Raw genomic sequence first — 26799 nt, 5'->3', positions numbered from 1 at the left:
AGGCTCTGCTCAGGACGACCGGCTAAGGGCCTTGATAGCAAGGCCCCCTTTCTTGTCAAAATGGCAGCGCCCAGCATGCTGGGGAGGTATCTCTAAGGTGGGGAGGGGGTGCGGCGGGTAAGAGACCTCCCAGGAGAGTAAGCAGTGTACCGCACTTCAGATTTTGAAACACCCAGGTTTGTGTCTCCTGGGCGAGCGGTGGGTGAGTGTTTGCCTCGCTGCAGCGTGATGTGCGACATGGGCGGTCGGTGGTGGCGGGGAGAGTTATTGGCCGTGGAATTTCCCCCCTTTCCGGGTGTTCTTTTAGCTTTCGAGGTTTTGCTTTTGAGAGTCCCGCGGACTTTTGTCATCTAATGTGTACGAAAGGTGGGGTGGCGTGAGTGGTTAATTGGGAAAACTTAAAGGATTTAAGAACTCTCTTGAGATAATTTCAGACCCCAAACTAGAAGCTGAGCAAGTTTTCTCACGAAGTTCTTCATGGCTAAGTTTTCTTTCTTGGTCTTTTCCTGAAGACATCAGCACTTCAGAATCACTTTGTTACCGTGGTGGATAAATTTAGTTGTTCTGGTTCTTGAACGTAGGACCGGGCGTAGAGAAGCCTGAGCTAGTTCTAGTTAAAACTAGGTGTGTTTGTAAAGCACCTGTCTTATTTTGGGAGTGTTTCTGTCTATATAGACAACGTTAGAAGAGTCACAGTTTTCTTGCTCACATCACAGGTAGGAGTAACTTTAGACGTAAAAAACAAGTTTCCCTCAACAGCCATCTTAATTCAACCACTGAGTTGTGGTTGTATTTCGTCTCTTTAAGTTTATCTGGTTTTAAAATGACACTTGCTTTATATCAAAACCTCGTATTTTCAGAAACTGTAAGAGATGGAAACACTTTTCTGATCTCGATGCACTTTAGTGTACTTGCAGCCTGGTGTCCTTGCACCCAGATATTCTTGTTAATATTACTTGTTATAATGCAATGGCATTTTAAAAAAAGGCATGGAAGAGAACATACTTCTATTAAAATCTTTTTTTTTTTTTTTTTTTTTTAAATTTTTTTTTTTTCAACGTTTATTTATTTTTGGGACAGAGAGAGACAGAGCATGAACGGGGGAGGGGCAGAGAGAGAGGGAGACACAGAATCGGAAACAGGCTCCAGGCTCCGAGCCATCAGCCCAGAGCCTGACGCGGGGCTCGAACTCACGGACCGCGAGATCGTGACCTGGCTGAAGTCGGACGCTTAACCGACTGCGCCACCCAGGCGCCCCCTATTAAAATCTTTTTAAGTTTCCTGTTTGATTTTTTTTTTAAAGGTGTCCCACATCTGTGAGTATCAAAATAAGGTTTTTTTTTTTACAGAGTAGTCAAGCTTCTGTCACTCTTGCAGGTTGATCAGGTCATTGGGCAAGTCTTGCCTCAGAATTACTGAAAGGGATTTTAATATTTTGAGTTTATCCTTGGGATTACTGAAAGGATTCAAGACCAAGGTAATTGATTATTACAGAGTAAGATCTAGAGCCATTTTCTCATAATATGGTACATGAGTGCTAATGACATAAAATGGGGCACCTGGGAAAACTACAACGTTCCTGCAAGTTAAAAATAGAGAAAGCTATCAAGGTAAAAGAGAAAAAAAACAGAAAAGTTATTTTGGCTTGTTTAAAAATATTGGGAATTGTAGTGTTGCCTGGCTGGTTCAATCAGTGGATCATGTGGCTCTTGATCTCGGGGTTGTGAGTTGGAGGAAGGCCAGTGTAAAGTGTAGAGATTACTTAAATGAATAAACTTTTAAAAATAGTTGGGATTGCATTATATTTTGCTTCCATCTATAAAATAAGGTTGGAATAATTATTACTGTATACAGTTGTTTATGTCTAATTATCAGGTGATTTAATCATTTATACAGTTAATGTAGATCAAGGACTTTAACTTTGTCATAATCAAAGAAAGCTTTCCAAATAAATATTTAAAGTTTAGTTTGGGTAGCTAGTCATCTGTTAGTACAAAGAATAGTTGAGGTTAGGTCGGTGATAGCTTCCCAGTAGATTCTAAGCCAAGTCCTCACAAAAATATTTTTATTGTATTTGAAATAATTTACCAGCATCTTGGATATTGTTGTCTTGAACAACTAATAAAAAAAATTGCATTCCAAAGCTAAATCTCTATTTTTGTACATCTTTATTGCAGAGATGACTATTTTGAATAGTAGCTCTGTTTGAGGTTGAAAGGAATTAGGCCAGTACGTGAGGATTACTTATATGTTCTTTAATATGCATTCTATTCTGGGCCGAGTATTCTCTTAGGTAATGACTATTAGCTAGTGGTACCCATCTACTACCACTTAAGCCTCAAAATGTAAAAATTTACAGTTCTTTAACTACCGATTTAAAATGATGTATGGGACATCTGGGTGGCTCAGTCTGTTAAGCGTCGGACTTCAGCTCAGGTCACAGTCTCAGGGTTTGAGTTTGAGCCCTGCTTCGGACTCTGTGCCGGCAGCTCCGAGCCTGGAGCCTAGTTCGGATTCTGTTTCTCTCTTTCTGCCCTCTCCTGCTTATGATATGTCTCTCTTTCTCTCTCAAAAATAAATAAACACACACAAAAAAGTTTTAATGATGTATTACTTCATATTAAAATTCGGGTTGCTGGATTGCTAATGAACGCTTAATCCTTTTTGAAGAGAAATTTCTCTAAACATAGTAACGTAACAGCAATTTATTGTCTTAAGCTTAAATACTAAGTTATTAATTTATTTATGAGGGGGTGAGGGGGAGAGAGAGGGCGACAAAGGATCTAAAGTGGGCTCTGCACTGACAACAGAGAGCGGGATGCAGGGCTTGAACTCACAAACTGAGATCATGACCTGAGCCGAAGGCAGGTGCTTAACAGACTGAGCCACCCAGGTTCCCCAGGCTTAAAATGATGTACAAAGAAAATATTATATAAATGAGTGACTTGTGATATTATGATTTAGAAATTATTCCACTCCAAACATGGATCTAAGTCTTTATTATATGTAATTTTCACTTTTTTTTTTTTAATTGAACCATTATTGTAATAGAATGTGAAGCTGGAAGAGACCTTGGATATCAACTCCTTTTTACAGATGAACTGAAGGCCTTTTTGATTTCATTTATTCAACATTGATTGAATGCTTCCTAAGTGCCATACATTATCTAAGATGATGGAGTTACCATGAACAGAGCCTTTTGGTCCTCCCAGAACTGGACAGGGAACTAGAGAAGCAAAGTATTAATTTGTTTTGTCAGGTGCTATGTTACCAAGTGTCTGGAGAGTACAGAAGAGGGCCATTCAACTCGGATTTTGACCTAAGGGGAGGCTTTCCATCATAGAAGGTGTTTCCCCAATTAGTTAGTAACCCAGATGAAGAATGTGGTAAGACGTTGTAGTGTATATTCAGAGAATTGAAGCATGAGGGAGCATGACCCATTCAGGGAACTCTGGGAGATGGATGGGAAGGACCATCTGTGAAACCAGACGTGATTAGTCCTGTGCCTGCTTTGTTTTAATGATGCTTCTTCTGTTTTGGGGATAAGTTATTTCTTATACATTGGCTAGTGCACATAAGTAGACTTTAACATCTGTTGAAATATAGGTTAGTTTTTTAGGTGTTGTTAGGTTTTTGTTTTAAACCATACTTTTGAATCCTATATTTGAGGAGTACTGAAATTCTGTTTACCTCTGTGTTTAACATATAGTTGACCAGCCTGTTAGTTCAAGCCACAGTTCCTGTGGATATTTGAGGGCTATCAATCAAATACTGATCTAGGTTTCCAAGAGTTTATAGTTTAAGTACAGTTTGTATGTAATTAAAACAAAGTATAAAGTGCTTGAGGAGAAGCATGGAATCTCAGCATGAGAGGTCACTTCCATGGGTAGTGCCTAGGCCACACCTCAGACTGACAAAGTCAGCATGGCCCAGGCTCCAGGAGGATTTTGTTTTTAATTTTTTTTGTTTTTTATTCCCCAGGTGATTGGATGCAGCCTGGTAGAGAAGTGTTAATCTGTGGGAATTAGGGGGCTTTTGTAGGAGGTAGTGTTCACTTGGGCTTGAGAGAATTTATGTTTGAGCTGGGTCTTGAAAGGAATCTCAGGGTTTGGTGTGTGGGTGCGATGGTTACTGCAGGATAAAGCTTAACTCTTGGAAAGGGTAGAAGAGAGAGAGTGAGTGAGGTCTGGGGAAAGATGATCAAGGCCTACAGACTTGTGAGGGGGGAGTTGGAGGGTACTTGAGGGGGAGTGCAGGAGATGCAGCTGGGAAGCCTGGCACAGCAGCTTTCCTGGATGGTGGACACCTGCTCCGTACTTGTATGATCTCAGTTGATTGGAGACCTGATGGGAAAGAAAGCTGTTAACTTCATTTAAGGACAGGGAAGCTGAGAGGTTGGGTTATTGAGTCGGAATGTTCCACAGCTAGGAAGCAGTGAGGGTAGGCATTGGCTGAGGACCTGATCTGTCTAGCGATGATGCTACACTGCTTCACAGACAGTCTTCAGTGGAAGCTTCAGGAGTTTGAAGTGTATTAATTTTTCTTGGATAACATGGGCAAATTTCAACCATATCTGAACTTTAATTTAGTTGGATTCCACTTATTTATAAAGCTAACTGGTTAGCTCCTAACAAATATTCAGAAAATCTCAAATATTGATTTTTTTATACTAGCTTTTTATTTAATCTTGTAAGAGAAAAAAAATTCTTTTTCCTATTAACGTGTCTTAGAAAAGACCTCAATCGAATGCCCTTTTTAGGTTGTCTGTTCATGTGTGCAACAGGCATTACTTCTTGGGGGATTTCTGAGACTCTCCTTTCTGGAGAGTCTTACCTAAGAAAATCTGTTCTCTAAGAAAGTTAGAAAGCAGCTAGATAGTCTAGCTTCATTGATTGGAGGCTAAAGGTTCCCTTACTTTTGGACAACAACAATAAAACTGACAATTGATTTTGTATAAAGTAGATCAAATGTTACTTCTAGAGCATTTTTTTTTTGGAAACAAATTCTTTGCCTTCTGAAGGAAAGAAACCATCTTTTCCTACTACAAACTCTTACCAACATGGGAATTCTTTTACAATGTGGTTTATGGTAATGTTTGTTTGTTTGTTTGTTTAAGAGAGAGAGCACATGGAGTTGAGGAGAGGGACAGAGGTGGAGGAGGGAGGGAGAGAGAGAGGGAGAGAGAGGAGAGGGAGGGAGGGAGAGAGAGAGAGAGAGAGAGGAGAGAGAGAGAGAGAGAGAGAGAGAGAGAATCCCAAGCAGGATCCATGCTCAGCACCAAGCCCAAAGTGGAGCTCAATCCCATGACCTGGGATTATGACCTGAGCTGAAATCAAGACTTGGACGTTGAATCGACTGAGCTACCCAGGCTCCCTTGCCTTTTTTTTTTTTTTTTTTAATAGTAATACTCTGCTATAGATCACCTGCATTCTTTTTCATACTAGTTATGAGGGGTGAATTAGAGCAATTATATTTTCTTATTGTTTGTATATTTCAGAATGAATTGTTCATCAGCTAGCTCTATGTGATGATAATGCTTAAAGTTTATATTCTTTTCCAAAAGCTTTGCCAGGCAGTTTGCAAACATCTCATTTCAGTAATTCTTATAAAGACAGGAGCACCTGGGTGGCCCAGCAAGTTAAGTGTCTGACTTTGGCTTAGGTCATGATCTTGCAGTCTGTGGGTTTGAGCCCTGTGTCAGGCTCTGTGCTGACAGCTCGGAGCCTGGAACCTACTTTGGATTCTGTGTCCTCTCTCTCTCTGCCCCTCCCTGACTTGTGCTTTGTTCCTCTCTCTCAAAAATAATCATAAAAAATTTTTAAAAAATTCTTATAAAGACAGATTTGAAGCCCTGATTGACTTCTTTGAGTGGGGAGTAATAACCACCATCTGTTTGTTCAGATCAGTGGTTGTGTACAGAAAACACTTAGGATTTGCAGCACTTAGGATTGACTCTGTTTAGGAAAAAAAAAAACACACAGCAGCCTGCGTTTGCCTAGTCACTGACGAAATACTAGGTCAATGTCTCATACAGAAACGGAGTTCTGTGATATTAACTGATATCTTGGAAGGACGGTATATCTTTGTAAAGAAAAATCCTGCAGTTCTTCCCTACTGTGTGTTTCTTTCCTGTGCGTCTCCTTAGCTGTTCAAACAGAACACTTCATTTCTGGTCACCTGATGTGTGGGGATTTTTACCGACACCAAAGCAGTTCTCTGCGACACCAGCTGGGTATCCTACAGTTCAACTCAATCCTGACACTGCCTGAAGATAGCATCAGATTCCACAGGGTAAAGCTCATTCCCCTAAGACTGCCCTCCCTACCCTCCTATTTCAGATGCCAATTGCAAGTAGTGGATCCCCAGGTTGCCCATGCCATCTGTCGGATTTGGCTGCAAATTGGAGGTTCCTGTGACTCTCTGCTCAGGTTTGAGTAATTTACTAGAGAGGCTCACAAACCTCAAGGAAACATTTACACTCACCAGTTTATTAAAGGCTGTGATGAAGAGCACAGATGAACAGCCAGATGAAGAGATACATTGGGTGAGGTCTGGGAGGGCCCTGAGTGCAGGAGCTTCTGTCCCTGTGGAGTTGGGGTGAACTGCCCCACCTGTGTGGATGTGTTCACCCACCTGGAGTCTTTGCAAACCCCATACTATTGGGATTTTATGGAAGCTTCCTCATGTAGCCATGATCAATTGGCAGCATTTTCAACCCCTCTGTTCACTAGAGAAGTGGGATGGGGGGCGGGGGATGGGGCTGAAAATCCCAAGCATCTAATCCTGGCTTGGTCTTTCTGGTGACCAGTCCCTTCAGGAGCCTTACAGGAGCCCACCCAAGGTCACTTCTTTAGAAATACCAATGCTCTTAGTGCTCTTATCACTTAGGAATTTTCAAGGGTTTTGTGATCCCTGTGTTGATGGGGTCAAAGACCAAATATTAGAACAAGAGATGCTTCTAGGATTCGTATTGGTTAGAAAATTATAAGGGTTCTAGGAGCCAGGAACTGGAGGCAGAGACCAATATACAGATTTTCTATTTCACAATCTTTCTTTTTTTTAATGTAATTTATTGTCAAATTGGCTAACATACAGTGTATATAGTGTGTTCTTGGTTTTGAGAATAGATTCCTGTGACTCATGGCTTACATATAACACCCAGTTACCCTCCTCAGTGCTCATACCCACTTTCCCCTCTCCCCCACCTCCCATCAACCCTCAGTTCTCTGTATTTAAGAGTCTCTTTAAAAAAAATTTTTTTTAATATTTTATTTTATTTTTGAGAGACAGAGACAGCATGAGTGGGAGAGGAACAGAGAAAGAGGGAGACACAATCTGAAGCAGGCTCCAGGCTCTCAGCTGTCAGCACAGAGCCCAACACGGGGCTTGAACCCACAAACTGTGAGATCATGACCTGAGCTGAAGTCGGACGCCTAATGGACTGAGCCACCCAGGCGCCTCTGTATTTAAGAGTCTCTTACGGTTTGCCTCCCTCCCTCTCTGTTTGTAACTATTTTTTCCCCTTCCCTCCCCCCATGGTCTTTTGTTAAGTTTCTCAAGATCCACAGATGAGTGAAAACATACGATATCTGTCTATCTCTGACTGACTTATTTCACTTAGCATAATACCTTCCAGTTCCATCCACATTGCTGCAAATAGCATGATTTCATTCTTTCTCATTGCCAAGTAGTATTCCATTGTATATATAAACCACATCTTCTTTATCCATTCATCACTTGATGGACATTTAGCTCTTTGCATAATTTGGCTATTGTTGAAAGTGCTGCTATAAACATTGGGATATATGTGCCTCTATGAATCAGAACTCCTGTATCCTTTGGATAAATTTCTAGTAGTGCTATTGCTGGGTCGTAGGGTAGTTCTATTTTTAATTTTTTTGAGGAACCTCCACACTGTTTTCCGGAGTGGCTGCACCAGTTTGCATTCCCACCAACAATGCAAGAGGGTTCCTATTTCTCCATATCGGTGTTTCCTGAGTTGTTCATTTTAGCCACTCTGACTGGTGTGAGATTGTGTCTCAGTGTGGTTTTGATTTGTATTTCCCTGATGATGAGTGACATTGAGCATCTTTTCATGTGTCTGTTGGCCATCTGGATGACTTCTTTGGAAAAGTGTGTATTCATGTCTTCTTCCCATTTCTTCACTGGATTATTTGTTTTTCGGGTATTGGGTTTGGTAAGTTCTTTGTAGATTTTGGATACTAACCCTTTATCTGATATGTCATTTGCAAATATCTTTTCCCATTCCTTCAGTTGCCTTTTAGTTTTGTTGATTGTTTCCTTTGCAGTGCAGAATTTATCTTGATGAGGTCCTAGTAGTTCATTTTTGCTTTTGTTTCCCTTGCCTTTGGAGATGTGTTGAGCAAGAAATTGCTGCGGCTGAGGTCAAAGAGGTTGTTGCCTGTTTTCTCCTCTAGGGTTTTGATGGTTTCCTGTCTCACATTTAGGTCTTTTATCCATTTTGAGTTTATTTTTGTGTATGGTGTAAGAAAGTGGTCTCGTTTCATTCTTCTGCATGTTGCTGTCCAGTTCTCCCAGCACCATTTGCTAAAGAGACTGTCTTTTTTCCATTGGATATTCTTTCCTGCTTTGTCAAAGATTAGTTGCCTATACATTTGTGGGTTCAATTCTGGGTTTTCTATTCCATTGGTCTGTGTGTCTTTTTTGTGCCAATACTATACTGTCTTGATGATTACAGCTTTGTAGTAGAGGCTAAAGTCTGGGATTGTGATGCCTCCTGCTTTGGTTTTCTTTTTCAATATAACTTTGGCTATTCAGGGTCTTTTGTGATTCCATACAAATTTTAGGATTGTTTGTTTTAGCTTTGAGAAGAATGCCGGTGCACTTTTGATTGGGATTGCATTGAATGTGTAGATTGCTTTGGGTAGTATTAACATTTTAACAATATTTGCTATTCTCATCCATAAGCATGGAATGTTTTTCCATTTCTTTGTGTCTTCCTCAATTTCCTTCATAAGTTTCCTATAGTTTTCAGCATACAGACATTTTACATCTTTGGTTAGGTTTATTCTTAGGTATTTTATGGTTCTTGGTGCAGTTGTAAATGGGATCGATTTCTTGATTTCACTTTCTGTTGCTTCATTATTGGTGTATAGAAATGCAACTGATTTCTGTACATTGATTATGTATCCTGTGACTTTGCTAAATTCTTGTATCAGTTCTAGCAATCTTTTGGTGGAGTCTGTCAGGTTTTCTATGTAGAGTATCATATTGTCTGTGAAAAGTGTAAGTTTGACTTCTTTGACAATTTTGATGCCTTTTATTTCATTTTGTTGTCTGCTGATGCTAGGACTTCCAACACTATGTTGAGCAACAGTGGTGAGAGTGGACATCCCTGTTGTATTCTTGGTCTCGGGGAAAGTTCTCAGTTTTTCCCCATTGAAGATGATAATAGTTGTGGGCTTTTCATATATGGCTTTTATGATGTTTAGGTATGTTCCTTCTATCCCGACGTTTTTGAGGGTTTTTATTAAGAAAGGATTCTGTATTTTGTCAAATGCTTTTTCTGCATTTATTGACAGGATCAAATGGTTCTTATCCTTTCTTTTATTAATGGGACGTATCACATTGCTTGATTTGCGAATATCGAACCAGCCCTGCAGCCAGGAATGAATCCCACTTGATCTTGGTGAATAATTCTTTTTATATGCTGTTGAATTTGATTCGCTAGTATCTTGTTGAGAATTTTTTGCATTCGTGTTCATCAGGGATATTGGCCTGTAATTCTCCTTTTCTGGGGGTCTCTATCTGGTTTGGGAATTAAGGTTATGCTGGCTTCATAGAATGAGTCCAGAAACTTTCCTTCCATTTCTATATTTTGGAACAGCTTGAGAAGGATAGGTATTAACTCTGCTCTAAATGTTTGGTAGAATTCCCCTGGGAATCAGTCTGGCCCAGGACTCTTATTTGTTGAGAGATTTTTGATAACTGACTCAGTTTCTTCACTAATTATGGGTCTGTTCAAATTTTCTATTTCTTTCTCTTTGTATTTTGGTAGTGTGTGGGTGTCTAGGAATTTGTCTATTTCTTCCAGGTTGTCCAGTTTGTTGTAATATAATTTTTCATAGTATTCTCCAATAATTTATTTCTGAGGGGTTGGTCGTGATAAGTCCAATTTAATTCATGATTTTATCTATTTGGGTCCTCTTTTTTCTTTTTGAGAAGTCTTGGGTAGGGATTTATCAGTTTTGTTTATTTTTTCAAAAACCAACTCTTAGTTTCATTGATCTGTTCTACTGGTTTTTTTTGGATTCTATATGTTTGTTTCTGCTCTAATCTTTATTATTTTTCTTTTTGTGCTGGCTTTGAAGTTTCTTTGCTGTTCTGCTTCTAGTTCCTTTAGATGTTCTGTTAGGTTTTGTATTTTGGATTTTTCTTGTTTCTTGAGATAGGCCTGGATTGCAATGTATTTTCTTCTTAGGACTGCCCTTTCTGCATCCGAAAGTGTTTGGACTGTCATGTTTTCATTTTTTGTTGTTGTTGTTTCTTTAAATATTTTTAAATTTCTTCTTTAATTGCCTGGTTTACCCATTCATTATTTAGTTGGATGTTCTTTAACTCCATGCATTTTGAGGTTTTTCCAAACTTGTCCTGTGGTTGATTTCAAGTTTCATAGCATTGTGATCTGAAAATGTGCATGGTATGATCTTAATTCTTTTACATGTATTGAGGGCTGTTTTGTGACCCAGTGTGTGATCTATCTTGGAGAATGTTCCGTGTGCACTCGAGAAGAATGTGTACTCTGTTACTTTTGGATGGAAAGATCTGAATTTATCTGTCAAGGCCATCTGGTCCAGTGTATCATTCAGGGCCATTGTTTATTGATTTTCTGCCTAGATGATCTGTCCATTGTTATAGGTGGAATAATCAAGTCTCCTGCAATTAGCATATTTTTATCAATAAGATTGCTTATGTTTGTGATTCATTGTTTTATATATTTGGGGCTCCCATATTCGGCACATAAACATTTATAATTATTAGCTCTTCTTGATGGATAGACCCTGTAATTATGATATAATTCCTTTCTCTTGTTACAGGCTTTGGTTTAAAATGTAGTTTGTCTGATATAAGTATGGCTACTCCAGCTTTCTTTTGACTTACAGTAGCATGATAGATGGTTCTTCATCCCCTCACTTTCAATCTGAAGGTGTCCTCTGGTCTAAAATGGGTCTCTTGTAGACAGAAAATAGATGGATCATCCATTCTGATACCCTGTGTCTTTTGACTGGATCATTTAGTCCATTTACATTCAGTGTTATTATAGAAAGATATGGATTTAGTGTCATTGTGGTATCCGTAGTTTTCATGCTTGTAGTGATGTCTCTGGTCCTTTGTGGTCTTTGCAACATCCCACTCACAGAGTCCCCGATAGGATTTCTTGTAGGGCTGGTTTAGTGGTGATGAACTCCTTCAGTTTTTGTTTGTCTGGGAAAACCTTTATCTTTCCTTCTATTCTGAATGACAAGCTTGCTAGATAAAGAATTTTTGGCTGCATATTTTTCCTATTCAGCACATTGAAATTTTCCTGCCACTCCTTTCTGGCCTGCCAAGTTTCAGTAAATAGGTCTCTTACTACCCTTATGTATCTACCCTTGTAGGTTAAGGCCCGTTTATCCCTAGCTGCTTTCCGAATTCTCTCTTTATCTTTGTATTTTGCTAGTTTCAGTATGATTTGTGCAGAAGTTCGATTCCTGTTACGTCTGAAGGGAGTTCTCTGTGCCTCCTGGATTTCAATGTCTGCTTCCTTCCCCACATTAGGGAAGTTCTCAGCTATGATTTGTTCAAGTACACTTTCAGCCCCTTTCTCTCTCTTTTCTTCTTCTGGAACTCCTATGATACAGATATTATTATGTTTCATTGAATCACTTAGTTCTCTGATTCTCCCCTCGTGGTCTAGAATTTATCTTTTTCTCAGCTTCATCTTTTTCCACAATTTTATCTTCTATTTCACTTATTCTCCCTTCTGCCTCTTTAATCTTCTCTGTCACAGCCTCTAGTTTATTTTACACCTCATTTACAACATTTTTTAATTCTTCAGGACTATTTTTTAGTTTCTTGATCTCTTCAGCAATAGATTCTTCTGTCTTGTATGCTTTTTTTCAAACCCAGCTGTTAATCTTATGACTATTATTCTAAATTCTTGTTCAGTTATATTGTTTATATCTATTTTGATCAATTCTTTAGCTGTCATTTCTTCCTAGAATTTCTTTTGAGAAGAATTCTTCAATTTCATCATTTTGGCTAGTTTTCTGTCCCATATGTGTTTTAAAAGCTTGTCATGTGCCCTGCACTTGTGAGCACTACTATATTAAAGAGGGGTCATACACTGTCCAGGGCCTGACCCTTCAGGAGGTGTTTTTTGGAGTGTTACTTGCTCTCTGTTATTGTGACTTTGGTTGCTTTATCTCCCTACTTGTAGTGATGTTTTGGACCCTTCACCAGGTGTGCTTTGAGTTGTTCACTGAAGTAGCCCTGAAAAAAAAAACAACCCCTGCACCCCCCAAAAAACCCCCAAAGAACCCAAAAAACAAAAGAACACACACACACATACACACACACATACACACACACACACACAAAACAACAAATAACAAAAAACAGCAACAACAAAACCCAATGGGGCGGGGAGGTGTTGGTGGAAAAGGCCTTATGCCATACAGAGAAATGACAGGGGCGGGGAAAAAGAAAAGAAAAGAAAATTGACCAGGCAGGGAAACTATACTGCTTAATCCAGATAGAGAGAGAGGGGAAAATAAAGAAGGAGATATAGAACAGGTATAAAGAGAATAGATTAAATATGTCTGCTTAAACAAACCAAGAACCAGAATAACCAGACTAGAGAAGGGAAGAAATAAGGAAAAAAGGAAGAAAAAAAAAACATATGTAATAAGAATTGTCCCAGAATTACGTCTGTAAATACAAAACTATGGGTGCCTTCGAACTGGTGGCAGCACTGGTCTGGAGGAAGGGCTGTCTGGTTCCTCAGTGTCAATTCTGCTCCAGTAGATACGCAGTTACCAGGTGCCAGAAGGGCATGGTTTGGTGTAGGCGGTTCACCTCCACTGTCTGGGCCCCTGTCTGTTCCCTGAAGCTACACCTTGATGGTGATGGGGAGAAAAATGTCAACACCCCAGTCTCTTCTCCCTGTATCGGGTGTCCCAAACCACTCTGTTCAGGCTGACCTCATAGTACCGCAGTCGCGAATGAGGCGGTTTGTCCCACTCTGCTGACTCCCACACCTCCCTGGCACTTGGCTGGGATTTAAACCCCGATGTCTTGCTTGCTTCTGGAGGAGAGAGGGAAGATGGCGGCGTAGGAGGACGCTGGGCTCACCGCGCGTCCTGCTGATCACTTAGATTCCACCTACACCTGCCTAAATAACCCAGAAAACCGCCAGAGGATTAGCAGAACGGAGTCGCCGGAGCCAAGCACAGATGAGAGGCCCACGGAAGAGGGTAGGAAGGGCGGCGAGGCGGTGCGCGCTCCAGGGACTGGCGGGAGGGAGCCGGGGCGGAGGGGCGGCTCGCCGGCCAAGCAGAGCCCCCGAGTCTGGCTTGCAAAAAGCGGAGGGGCCTGACGGACTGTGTTCTGACAGCAAGTGCGACTTAGCGTCTGGGAGGTCATAAGTTAACAGCTCTGCTCAGAAAGCGGGAAGGCTGGAGGACAAAGGGAAGGAAAGCTGCTGAGCCCCCTGACGACAGAGCTCAGTTTGGTGGGGAACAAAGGCGCTCGCCAGCGCCATCTCCCCTGCCCATCCCCCAGCCAAAATCCCAAAGAGAACCAGTTCCTGCCAGGGAACTTGCTCACTCCGCGCAAACACCCAACTCTGCGCTTCTGCGGAGCCAAACCTCCGGCAGCGGATCTGACTCCCTCCTGCTGCCACAGGGCCCCTCCTGAAGTGGATCACCTAAGGAGAAGCAAGCTAAGCCTGCCCCTCCTGCCCCTGTGCACCTTGCCTACCCACCCCAGCTAAGGCGCCAGATCCCCAGCATCACAAGCCTGGCAGTGTGCAAGTAGCCCAGACAGGCCACCCCACCCCACAGTGAATCCCGCCCCTAGGAGAGGGGAAGAGAAGGCACACACCAGTCTGACTGTGGCCCCAGCGGTGGGCTGGGGGCAGACATCAGGTCGGACTGCGGCCCCGCCCACCAACTCCAGTTATACACCACAGCACAGGGGAAGTGCCCTGCAGGTCCTCACCACGCCAGGGACTATCCAAAATGACCAAGCGGAAGAATTCCCCTCAGAAGAATCTCCAGGAAATAACAACAGCTAATGAGCTGATCAAAAAGGATTTAAATAATATAACAGAAAGTGAATTTAGAATAATAGTCATAAAATTAATCGCTGGGCTTGAAAACAGTATAGCTGACAGCAGAGAATCTCTTGCTACAGAGATCAAGGGACTAAGGAACAGTCACGAGGAGCTGAAAAACGCTTTAAACGAAATGCATAACAAAATGGAAACCACCACGGCTCGGATTGAAGAGGCAGAGGAGAGAATAGGTGAACTAGAAGATAAAGTTATGGAAAAGAGGAAGCTGAGAAAAAGATAAAAAAATCCAGGAGTATGAGGGGAAAATTAGAGAACTAAGTGATACACTAAAAAGAAATAATATACGCATAATTGGTATCCCAGAGGAGGAAGAGAGAGGGAAAGGTGCTGAAGGGGTACTTGAAGAAATAATAGCTGAGAACTTCCCTGAAGTGGGGAAGGAAAAAGGCATTGAAATCCAAGAGGCACAGAGAACTCCCTTCAGACGTAACTTGAATCGATCTTCTGCACGACATATCATAGTGAAACTGGCAAAATACAAGGATAAAGAGAAAATTCTGAAAGCAGCAAGGGGTAAACGTGCCCTCACATATAAAGAGAGACCTATAAGACTCGTGACTGATCTCTCTTTTGAAACTTGGCAGGCCAGAAAGAATTGGCACGAGATTTTCAATGTGCTAGACAGAAAAAATATGCAGCCGAGAATCCTTTATCCAGCAAGTCTGTCATTTAGAATAGAAGGAGAGATAAAGGTCTTCCCAAACAAACAAAAACTGAAGGAATTTGTCACCACTAAACCAGCCCTCCAAGAGATCCTAAGGGGGACCCTGTGAGACAAAGTACCAGAGACATCACTACAAGCATAAAACATACAGACATCACAATGACTCTAAACCCATACCTTTCTATAATAACACTGAATGTAAATGGATTAAATGCGCCAACCAAAAGACATAGGGTATCAGAATGGATAAAAAAACAAGACCCATCTATTTGCTGTCTACAAGAGACTCATTTTAGACCTGAGGACACCTTTAGATTGAGAGTGAGGGGATGGAGATCTATTTATCATGCTACTGGAAGCCAAAAGAAAGCTGGAGTAGCCATACTTATATCAGACAAACTAGACTTTAAATTAAAGGCTGTAACAAGAGATGAAGAAGGACATTATATAATAGTGACAGGGTCTATCCATCAGGAAGAGCTAACAATTATAAATGTCTATGCGCTGAATACTGGAGCGCCCAAATATATAAAACAATTACTCATAAACATAAGCAACCTTATTGAGAAGAATGTGGTAATTGCAGGGGACTTTAACACCCCACTTACAGAAATGGATAGATCATCTAGACACACGGTCAATAAAGAAACAAGGGCCCTGAATGAGACATTGGATCAGATGGACTTGACAGATATATTTAGAACTCTGCATCCCAAAGCAACAGAATATACTTTCTTCTCGAGTGCACATGGAACATTCTCCAAGATAGATCATATACTGGGTCACAAAACAGCCCTTCATAAGTTTACAAGAATTGAAATCATACCATGCATACTTTCAGACCACAATGCTATGCAGCTTGAAATCAACCACAGAAAAAAGTCTGGAAAACCTCCAAAAGCATGGAGGTTACAGAACACCCTACTAACGAATGAGTGGGTCAACCAGGCAATTAGAGAAGAAATTAAAAAATATATGGAAACAAACGAAAATGAAAATACAACAATCCAAACGCTTTGGGACGCAGCGAAGGCAGTCCTGAGAGGAAAATACATTGCAATCCAGGCCTATCTCAAGAAACAAGAAAAATCCCAAATACAAAATCTAACAGCACACCTAAAGGAACTAGAAGCAGAACAGCAAAGGCAGCCTAAACCCAGCAGAAGAAGAGAAATAATAAAGATCAGAGCAGAAATAAACAATATAGAATCTAAAAAAACTGTAGAGCAGATCAATGAAACCAAGAGTTGGTTTTTTGAAAAAATAAACAAAATTGACAAACCTCTAGCCAGGCTTCTCAAAAAGAAAAGGGAGATGACCCAAATAGATAAAATCATGAATGAAAATGGAATTATTACAACCAATCCCTCAGAGATACAAACAATCATCAGGGAATACTATGAAAAATTATATGCCAACAAATTGGACAACCTGGAAGAAATGGACAAATTCCTGAACACCCACACTCTTCCAAAACTCAATCAGGAGGAAATAGAAAGCTTGAACAGACCCATCACCAGCGAAGAAATTGAATCGGTTATCAAAAATCTCCCAACAAATAAGAGTCCAGGACCAGATGGCTTCCCAGGGGAGTTCTACCAGACGTTTAAAGCAGAGATAATACCTATCCTTCTCAAGCTATTCCAAGAAATAGAAAGGGAAGGAAAACTTCCGGACTCATTCTATGAAGCTAGTATTACTTTGATTCCTAAACCAGACAGAGACCCAGTAAAAAAAGAGAACTACAGGCCAATATCCCTGATGAATATGGATGCAAAAATTCTCAAGATACTAGCAAATCGAATTCAACGGCATATAAAACGAATTATTCACCATGATCAAGTGGGATTCATTCCTGGGATGCAGGGCTGGTTCAACATCCGCAAATCAATCAACGTGATACATCACATTAACAAAAAAAAAGAGAAGAACCATATGATCCTGTCAATCGATGCAGAAAAGGCCTTTGACAAAATCCAGCACCCTTTCTTAATAAAAACCCTTGAGAAAGTCGGGATAGAAGGAACATACTTAAAGATCATAAAAGCCATTTATGAAAAGCCCACAGCTAACATCATCCTCAACGGGGAAAAACTGAGAGCTTTTTCCCTGAGATCAGGAACACGACAGGGATGCCCACTCTCACCGCTGTTGTTTAACATAGTGCTGGAAGTTCTAGCGTCAGCAGTCAGACAACAAAAGGAAATCAAAGGCATCAAAATTGGCAAAGATGAAGTCAAGCTTTCGCTTTTTGCAGATGACATGATATTATACATGGAAAATCCGATAGACTCCACCAAAAGTCTGCTAGAACTGATACATGAATTCAGCAAAGTTGCAGGATACAAAATCAATGTACAGAAATCAGTTGCATTCTTATACACTAACAATGAAGCAACAGAAAGACAAATAAAGAAACTGATCCCATTCACAATTGCACCAAGAAGCATAAAATACCTAGGAATCAATCTAACCAAAGATGTAAAGGATCTGTATGCTGAAAACTATAGAAAGCTTATGAAGGTAATTGAAGAAGATTTAAAGAAATGGAAAGACATTCCCTGCTCATGGATTGGAAGAATAAATATTGTCAAAATGTCAATACTACCCAAAGCTATCTACACATTCAATGCAATCCCAATCAAAATTGCACCAGCATTCTTCTCGAAACTAGAACAAGCAATCCTAAAATTCATATGGAACCACAAAAGGCCCCGAATAGCCAAAGTAATTTTGAAGAAGAAGACCAAAGCCGGAGGCATCACAATCCCAGACTTTAGCCTCTACTACAAAGCTGTCATCATCAAGACAGCATGGTATTGGCACAAAAACAGACACATAGAGCAATGGAATAGAATAGAAACCCCAGAATTAGACCCACAAACGTATGGCCAACTCATCTTTGACAAAGCAGGAAAGAACATCCAATGGAAAAAAGACAGTCTCTTTAACAAATGGTGCTGGGAGAACTGGACAACAACATGCAGAAGGTTGAAACTAGACCACTTTCTCACACCATTCACAAAAATAAACTCAAAATGGATAAAGGACCTGAATGTGAGACAGGAAACCATCAAAACTTTAGAGGAGAAAGCAGGAAAAGACCTCTCTGACCTCAGCCGTAGCAATCTCTTACTTGACACATCCCCAAAGGCAAGGGAATTAAAAGCAAAAGTGAGTTACTGGGACCTTATGAAGATAAAAAGCTTCTGCACAGCAAAGGAAACAACCAACAAAACTAAAAGGCAACCAACGGAATGGGAAAAGATATTTGCAAATGACATATCGGACAAAGGGCTAGTATCCAAAATCTATAAAGAGCTCACCAAACTCCACACCCGAAAAGCAAATAACCCAGTGAAGAAATGGGCAGAAAACATGAATAGACACTTCTCTAAAGAAGACATCCGGATGGCCAACAGGCACATGAAAAGATGTTCAGCGTCGCTCCTTATCAGGGAAATACAAATCAAAACCACACTCAGGTATCACCTCACGCCAGTCAGAGTGGCCAAAATGAACAAATCAGGAGACTATAGATGCTGGAGAGGATGTGGAGAAACGGGAACCCTCTTGCACTGTTGGTGGGAATGCAAATTGGTGCAGCCGCTCTGGAAAGCAGTGTGGAGGTTCCTCAGAAAATTAAAAATAGACCTACCCTATGACCCAGCAATAGCACTGCTAGGAATTTATCCAAGGGACACAGGAGTACTGATGCATAGGGGCACTTGTACCCCAATGTTCATAGCAGCACTCTCAACAATAGCCAAATTATGGAAAGAACCTAAATGTCCATCAACTGATGAATGGATAAAGAAATTGTGGTTTATATACACAATGGAGTACTACGTGGCAATGAGAAAAAATGAAATATGGCCTTTTGTAGCAATGTGGATGGAACTGGAGAGTGTGATGCTAAGTGAAATAAGCCATACAGAGAAAGACAGATACCATATGGTTTCACTCTTATGTGGATCCTGAGAAACTTAACAGGAACCCATGGGGGAGGGGAAGGAAAAAAAAAAAAAAAGAGGTTAGAGTGGGGGGAGCCAAAGCATAAGAGACTGCTGAGAACTGAGAACAAAGTAAGGGTTAATGGGGGGTGGGAGGGAGGAGAGGGTGGGTGATGGGTATTGAGGAGGGCACCTTTTGGGATGAGCACTGGGTGTTGTATGGAAACCAATTTGACAATAAATTTCATATATAAATTAAAAAAAAAAAAAAAAAAAAACCCCGATGTCTTAATGGGCCTGCTCCATGTACCCTGGTTCTGGGGAAGTGCCTCTCCACCACATCGATAAATGGCCTCTGGCTGGTGGGTGCAGGAAGGGACCTTTGTCCTTTGAATGGCTATATACCATCTTCCCACCGCACTCCAGGGAAGGGATTGCTTTCTCCCACTGTGGACTGTGCCTCTGAAGTAGTTACTGAGCTCGGGGCTGGCTCCCCTCCTCCCCAGGTGTGCAAACTGGGCAGCTGGCCACAGTCTAGAGAAATATCTTAGAATCTTGGATACTTGTCTTAGTCTGTTTGGGCTACTATAACAAAATACCATAAACTGGGGAGCTTATAAACAACAGAAATTTATTCCTAACAGGTCTGGAGGCAAGGAAGTTTAAGATCAAGGCACTGGCAGAATAAATGTCTGGTGAGAGCTTCCTGGTTCATAGATGGCTTCTGTTTTGCCGTGTTCTCGCATGGATGGGGCAAGGGATGTCTCTGGGGCCTCTGTTACAAGGGCATTGATCCCATTCCTTAGGAATCTTCATGACCTAATCACCCGCAAAGACCCTATCTCCTTATACCATCACCTGGGTTTTTAACTTAAGATTTTAATATGAATTTTGGGACATATACATAAATCGACTGCAATACTATCCTGGAGAATGTTACTATCAGTGGAAGTTAAATAGAGAATTCATGACTTTTTGCTATTGTAGTGAATACTTTTATATGATTTAATATTTCATAGCTTTTTAATTTAAAAATTTATTTGCTGAATACAACCAAAGCAATTCACCTTGGCAAACCTGTGTCCTGTATATTGTGTAATGGTGAGCTTGAGTTAACTAATAATATTTAAGAGTAATAAAAGTCTGGCTGTGTGAAATGGATTGCAATAATATTGGCAGTGATACAGAGTTAGCTTTAGTTAATAAGAATTCATTTATTGGTAGAATTATCTTTATAATATATATATTCTGGAATGCAGGGGAAAGTGAAAGTGGCTAAGTCATTAAATACAGGAAAGCTTATCAGGCATACTTTCCTCTCTCCTTCTTGACATTTTAAGGTATGGACAGTGTTATCTAGTTCAAGTCTTTGAGCACTTTGAAGTAAGTGCATGTGCCTGACCATTTATGTTAAGCTCTGTTAGAAATCTCATTCATGCCTTGGCTTCCAGGTGCAGTGAGAGCACCTCCAGCCTCCTGAGACCTGGCTGTGATGATAGTTACGGTGCTGCTTTTATTTGTAGACACCTGGTCTTCCAAGAATTGCCTATACCCCCTACTTTTTAAAGCCTCTGGGTAAACCATCCTGGATTAATACATTTCATCACAATAAGGTCAGTTTCACCACAGTGTCCAAGCTGAGTTGGAATGTCCCTCTGTTAAAGATTTTGTAGAGGAGATTCCATGGGTGCCAAGTTACACTGTTTTCTGAAAATCCTTTTCTATGGTCTTGAAAGCTATTTTAACATAAAATGTTCAGTATAGATTAACATGACAGTGATTTATGCTGATCTTCCTTCCCCTCCCTCCCCAAACTCCCTGCATCATTTTTAGAATAAAGTCTAAAAAAGTGTGTAAACTCTCTAACACAGCCAATATGACCCTGAAGGTCTTTGCAAATGCTGATCCAACAGCCTGGAATGGTTTTTCCGCCTTTCCTAATTTGTCCAGTATTAGTGTAAGGGATACTTAACTCAAAGATACCTTCTCAGAGTTTAAGCAGAGCTTCCTCTTTTAAGCCCTCTTAATGTTGTGAGTGTATTTTTTGCTGAGAGTGACTGCAGTTGCAAGTAACAAAACGCAGGTCAAATAAATTTGAACCAACATAATGGCCTTACTGTGTCATGTATCTTGAAAGTTCAGAAGTCAGATAAGCTTTAGGAGTGGTTTATTTGAGTGATGTTGTTAAAGACCTGACTTTGTCCTGTTTTCACTCTGTCCTGTACAATGGCAGCTTTATCCTCAGGCTGGCATCCTCTCTTAGTTGTGGAAGGCCAGCAACAATTCTGGGGTACTTGTTTCCAGAACATCAGAAGAGTGAGTTTGCGGACCAGGAGCGCCCAATAATCCTATCTGTTCAACTCTTGAGTGAGTTGTGTGCTCATCTGTCTTTGAACCAATCACTGTAGTTAGGGCATAGGATTACAATTAGTTTAGGTTTGAGTCACCTGCCTATATCCTAGAGGCAAGAATGGGTCCAGTTGTCCCCAAGATATATAGGCTCTGAAAGCTGGGAATGGGTAGGTAAGCATGTCGGGTACATACAATGAATTGAAGTAGTTACCAAGAGAACAGGGACTGATTTTTTTTTGTAAAAGGCAACCAAAGTCATTACAGCAGTCTTGCTTGAGTTCTACATCTCTTTGTGTGATTATTTGATTAATCTTTTTCTCTGTTATCAGGCTGTGTATTCCATGAGGACAGAGACTATGTCTATTTTTTATTACAGTTGTTTGCTTAACACTTTGCATATACTAGATTAATAAAATGCTTAAATATGATTAGAGTGAATGATCATTACTTTGCATACCGTATATATTCAGTGAATATTGGCTACTTGTTCTTTCGTTTTGTGTTTTGCTAGACTCTCTCTGTTCTTTTGTTTTGTGTTTTGCTAGACTCTCTCTGAACCTGTTCTTTTCAACTGCATTTTTTCTCCCTCTTAGAAATGCTATTCTACAGGTTCTGTAAGTTTAGGATTAGGGATATGAATTTTAAAAGATTCATGGTCCTGTCAGTTAAATCACTTAGAACAGTGATTTCCAGTCCATGTGCTAGTCAACTGTGGAACCACAGAAAGAAAAGGCTTAGGAATCCCTATGCTTCTTTTTATTTTTTTAATTAAAAATTTTTTTTTTTTTTTTTAAATTTTAGAGAGAGAGGGAGAGAGCACATGAGTGGAGGAGAGGGGCAGAGGGAGAGAGAATCCCTAGCAGGTTCCACGCTTAGTGCAGTTCATGACTGGGATCATGACCCGAGCCGAAATTAAGAGTTGGACATTCAACTGACTGAGTCACCTAGGTGCCCCATGAATCCCTTTATTTCTAACATGCTTGTCCACTCATTTTTCAAACATATGCACATAGTATAGTGACTGGAAAAATATGCAGTGATAAAAAGCTACTGTGATTATCAATGGTTTTAAATAATTTTGAATTATACAATGGGCATTAAAATGTTGCTAAGAGAGTAGATATTGAAAGTTCTCATCAAAAGAAAAAAAAATTTGTGATTATGGTGGTGGATTTTAACTAACTGTACTTACTGTGGTCATCGGTTTGCAATATCGAATCATTATGTTGTATACCTGAAATTAATATAACGATATATGTCACTTATATCTCAATGAAGAAATAAAAGTACTTCTGTCCCAGGCTGTTGTTATAATGAAAGAAATTAATACATACAAAGCACTTAAAATAGTGCTGGATTTGTAGAAAGTACTGTAGGAAGGTTAGCTATTATTATTACTGATTTTTGGGTTGAGAGCCTGGTTTGATTATGTACTCTGAAGTATAGATTTTCCTTAGGAACTATAACCATCCTTTATCATTGGATAGCCATTCATTCATTAAACATCAATCTTAAAATATATATATATTTCAGCCAATATATAAAATCATCCAATATATAAAGCCAATATATAAAATCATATTTACAAAATCATCCAATCTCCACAAGATGAAACATATATATATACACACATACATACATATATACACACATATGTATATATGTGTATATATGTGTGTATATATATGTGTGTGTGTGTATATATATATATATAAATATATAAATATATATATATAAATATATATATATATATATATATTTATATATATATATGTTTGACCTTGTGGAGATTGGATGATTTTTCCAAGTTAAAATTTATTTTAAGGCTGAAATAGGTTGGGAGCCCCTGGTTAGGCTGTAATAATGCCAGGATGTTTCTACTGTGCTAACCATTATGTTTCCATCTCTTCCATGGCTGCAGAGCACATTCTGAAGCCCTGCACGTGACAGAAACATGTCCACTTATCGCTCAGTGGACATTCGCTGTCCTAACTCAGGTCATCCTTGGCTTCCACCCCTCTTTGTAAATACAAGCAATCACTCAGTTCTACCTATTTTACCTCTAATTGGCTTCTAAGTTAGATTGTACTTCGCTTAGGATTCAATAAATATTTGCCAATTGAGGTCAGTAATTCAGTGGAGTTTTCTACTAGTGCTGTAGTTTCATGGTGTACTAATTAATGTCCTTGGTTTTCTTCTTTCCCCTCAAAGTTTTTTTTTTCCTTGCTGTAGGATTCTTGTATTTGAAGTTAAATAATATGAATTTTAAACTGTGGATGGCTCTATTCTGATAGCTCGAGTTTCCACCCTCACACTGCTGGTTCCTGGTTCACAGCTCATCAGCTCCCATGGGCACGGAAGGGACTAATTACTTTTTGAGTGCTTATTGTTGGGCTGGCTGTTTTATGGGTTACCTTATCTAATACTCATCACAATCGTGTAGAACGAGGAAACATAAATAGTAAGTGGCCAGCTGGGATTCGTAGTTAAACACATTTTATTGACTGAACTGCCTCCATATTCTCCATTTTAAGTGTTTCTCTAACTCTGCTGTTCCCACCTTTCAGCTAACCTTTGCTACCATGGAAGCACAGTTCTTTCTCCCTAATTGGACTTCGAATCTACTCGGCTTTGCACTTTTTTACTGTTCCAGATCTATCTCACATACCTACTTTTCTCCTTACCTAGTCTAGATTTTTGTTGACTGCTTTTTAATATCATCTAATTGGTCTGCTTCAGACTAGTATGAATTTCCCTACTCTGCTTTGTTGTTGTGCTTTCGTTAGTGGATTTGACTTACTGCCTGTGGTTTAGGGATACTTCATATGTAACAATATGTTGTGCTAGCATGACCTATGGGATGTAGGTCAAACACATTTTTTCCAACTAATACTTCTTTAACATTGTGTTCAGTGAGCTAATCTTCCCCTGCCTCTGGATGAAAACTTACTTCTTCCCTTATCCATTCCTTCTGCAAAGGACACTGTGATGGGAAAAGACGGTGCTGTGTATATATGGCTTTTTATTTTTATTTTCTAAAAGTTTATTTAAATTCAAGTTAGTTAACCTACAGTGTGATAACTGTTTCAGGGGTAGAACTCAATGCTTCATCACTTACATATAACACCAGTGCTCATCCCAACAAGCCACCTCCTTAATGCCCATCACCCATTTAGCCTATCCCCCCTCCCTCACTTCCCCTCAAGCAACCCTCAATTTGTTCTCTGTATTTAAGAGTCTTTTATGGTTTGTGTCCCTCTCTGTTTTTATCTTATTTTTCCTTCCCTTCCCCTATGTTCATCTATTTTGTTTCTTAAATTCCACGTATGAAAATAAGTAAAAACATTAAATAAAATTTGCCATCAAGATCACTGGTGTGCTGGTCGATGTTTAATAAACAGTATTTATGGAGGCACCTGGGTGACTCAGTCGGTTAAGTATCTGACTCTTGATTTCGACTCAGGTCGTGATCTCATAGTTTGTGAGAATGAACCCTGCGTCGGCTCTGCATAGGCAGTGCAGAGCCTGCTGGAGATTCTCTCTTTCCCTCTCTCTGCCCTTCCCCTGCTCGTGCATGCACACACATGCTCTCTCTCTCATGTATTTATTATACATAAATAAACTAAAAACAAAATGTTTGTGGGAGCAGTGCCTGATTGTGTTTGGCTGTAGTCAGTGTATTTACACCCAATTTCAGGCCATTGTCAAAAAGCCGCCAAATGCAGAATTGAGAAGAGATGTGCAGTCTCTGATGGTGTTAGCCGTCAACCCCTGGAAATTAACCCTTTGTGAAATCTTTTCTGCTCTTCTTCCATGTAGAGTTAGTCACTTCTTCCATTGCCCTCCATAATCACATAGTCTGGAATTTTAGTTGGGAACCTATATATCTCTCACTCTGGTTTTCTGGCAGTCTGTGAGTTCCTTGAGGGGTGTGACCAATTTCTTAGTTATAATGCTAAATATACAGCAAGACTTGTAGTCAAATCAGTGTATCAGTGATCTTGGTTGTTATGTTTCAGATGGGAGCCTTAGAAGGATCTTTGTAGATCTGTTGTCTCTAATGAAAAAAAGTCATTGATGATTGTATGTCATTTTCTTACATACCTCTATTTCATATACTTTTTATTTTGGTCATGATAATAATTGCACAAATCGGCCTATTAGTTGCTAGATTTAACATGTATATAAATCAAATGGAAACTGAGACTATTTTGCTGTTAATTGTAATTATTTTTAAATTTATTAAAAAACATTTTTTTGTTTTTTGTTATTGTAAAGAGTGAGAGCGAGAGTGGTGGAGAGGGGCAGAGGAAGAGAAAGAGAGAATCTTAATCAGGCTCCATGCTCAGCATGGAGCCTGATGTGGGGCTCGATCCCATGACCCTGGGATCATGACCTGAGCTGAAATGAAGAGTTGGAAGCTCAACCAACTGAGCCACCTAGGCGCCCCTCTAAATTGATGTTTATATGTTATTTTCTTACACACTTCCTTTTCTCATACTTCTTGTTTTAGTCATGATAATAATTATACAAAACTGTCTAGAAGTTCCTGGATTTAATAGGTATATAAATCAAGTGGAAAGTTGGCTGAGTTTTTTTTTTTCCTGTCAGTCAGTTACAATTATTTGTAAATTGATTATACATCTCAGCTTTCCTATCATTTAGGTGTAAAATGTTTGATACAGATTTCCTGTATTAATATTCTAATTTAACACAATTTGTTTCTGCTTAGTAATCAATCATTGAGTCCCCTTTGAGACCTGGTCAGATGATGACCCCAAGATTTTAAAGAATAAGAAATAAGCCTATGCTGTTATCATGCTTAGTTACTCTTTTTCCTCAATATATTTCCATTAGTTTTGAGGTTTAGACATTGGGAATGTTGCATAGGATATGAAGTGAGTATTCAGAAATATTCTGTGTCTCTTCGTCTCTGTCTAGTTTCCCCATTCCCCAAAGAGAACCCACTGTCCAAAAGATACCTTTCTAGTGATTTTTGAATGGTTTGTGAATTTTTGCACTTTAGGTTTGAGAGTTGTTTGATTCATGAGGAGGCAATATTTCAGAGGCATAATTTATCAGAAATTTCATGACCAGAGATCAAAATATAGATAGGGCAAGGGAAATAAAACCTGATTTACTGAACATCCACTTTGTGTTCTGCCCATTACCTCATTTGCACTTTAGTTTTTATGAGAATTCTGGCTCCGATGGCACTCTTCCCATCTAATTGATGAATAAATTAAAGCTAACAGAGTGTGTGATTTACTGCAATGTTGAAGCTGAAATTTGAACTCAAGGCCATAGGACTCTGGAGCCATAGGGGTATGTTTGTTCTATGGTTTGGGTTCCTTCTTTGCCCCTCAGCTAAGTATCCCGTTCTTCCCTGGGAGCTGTGCTGAGGTAGTTGAACTGCTCTTTCCTGTTTCAGATCCATCAGTTATGTCTTTGTT

At 39.9% G+C, this 26799-nt stretch overlaps 1 protein-coding gene across 31 annotated transcripts in view; it reads left to right on the top strand.

The window, feature by feature from the left end:
• FARS2 (phenylalanyl-tRNA synthetase 2, mitochondrial) overlaps window positions 1–26799 on the top strand; it is a 626558-nt gene that overhangs the window by 333 nt on the left and 599426 nt on the right. For 16 of the 31 annotated variants that reach the window (XR_015251092.1, XR_015251091.1, XM_086706386.1 and 13 more), the window contains exon 1: window positions 19–176. The exons of 6 other annotated variants lie outside the window; for them this stretch is intronic. The gene's annotated coding sequence lies outside the window, so the exon portion shown is untranslated. Of the gene's footprint in view, window positions 1–18; window positions 203–6368; window positions 6429–26799 lie in introns of those variants that run through there. 9 more of the 31 variants (XM_086706379.1, XM_086706362.1, XM_086706363.1 and 6 more) reach the window with 5 other exon arrangements.

This window comes from Puma concolor, chromosome B2 (genome assembly GCF_028749965.1).
Source record: "Puma concolor isolate L17-30 chromosome B2, mPumCon1.1.hap2, whole genome shotgun sequence".
Taxonomy (NCBI): Eukaryota; Metazoa; Chordata; class Mammalia; order Carnivora; family Felidae; genus Puma; species Puma concolor.
This window is presented reverse-complemented; position numbering and strand designations above follow the sequence as displayed.